Source organism: Neomonachus schauinslandi, chromosome 16, assembly GCF_002201575.2.
Source record: "Neomonachus schauinslandi chromosome 16, ASM220157v2, whole genome shotgun sequence".
NCBI lineage: Eukaryota > Metazoa > Chordata > Mammalia > Carnivora > Phocidae > Neomonachus > Neomonachus schauinslandi.
Window position 1 is genome coordinate 12180984 of NC_058418.1, and position 902 is coordinate 12181885.

Genomic DNA, 902 nt, shown 5'->3' on the forward strand with positions numbered 1-902 from the left:
AAAATTGAAAGGGGGAATTACTGCTTAATAAGTAAAGAGTCTTTTTGGGGGATGATAAACATTTTTTTTTTTGTTAAGATTTTATTTATTTATTTGTCAGAGAGAGAGAGAGCACAAGCAGGGGGAACAGCAGAGGGAGAGGGAGAAGCAGACTCCCTGAGTAGCAAGGAGCCCGATGTGGGACTTGATCCCAGGATCCCAGGATCATGACCTGAGCCGAAGGCAGACGCTTAACCGACTGAGCCACCCAGGTGTCCCGGATGATAAACATTTTTGAGGAGAGTGGTGATGGTTACACAGCATTGTGGATGTGTTTAATGCCACGGACTTAACACACTTAGGAATGGTTAAAATGATCAATGTTACACGTATTTTAGCACACACACACACAGAACTGAAGACCACACTAATTCTACATTTTCCCTTTCCTATTAATTCCTGTAAGGGTCCAATAATTCCTATTAAGACCTTCTGAGTTTAGATTTTTCTTTTACTTGCTCCTGGAATAACCCTAACTCATGGCAGCTTTCATACTGATGCAGTACACGGTCCGTCCCTCCCTAAGGGAGTCTGATGATATTTCTGATTCCAGACTTCCCTCAGTGTGAATTTTATTTATTTGTTTGTTTGTTTGTTTATTTATTTATGTATAATCATCTCTACGCCCAGCGTGGGGCTCAAACTCACCACCCGAAGATCAAGTCTCACTCTCCACCAACTGAGCCGGCCAGGTGCCCCTCCTGAAAAACTTTTTAAACATGGAAACTTCTAAGGTAATCATATATGCTTTGCTGAAGCATCCAGGGGAAGACGAACCCACGTGTGCAGTTCACTTTGAAAAACCTAAAAATCGGGCGCCTGGGTGGCTCAGTTGGTTAAGCGACTGCCTTCGGCTCAGGTCA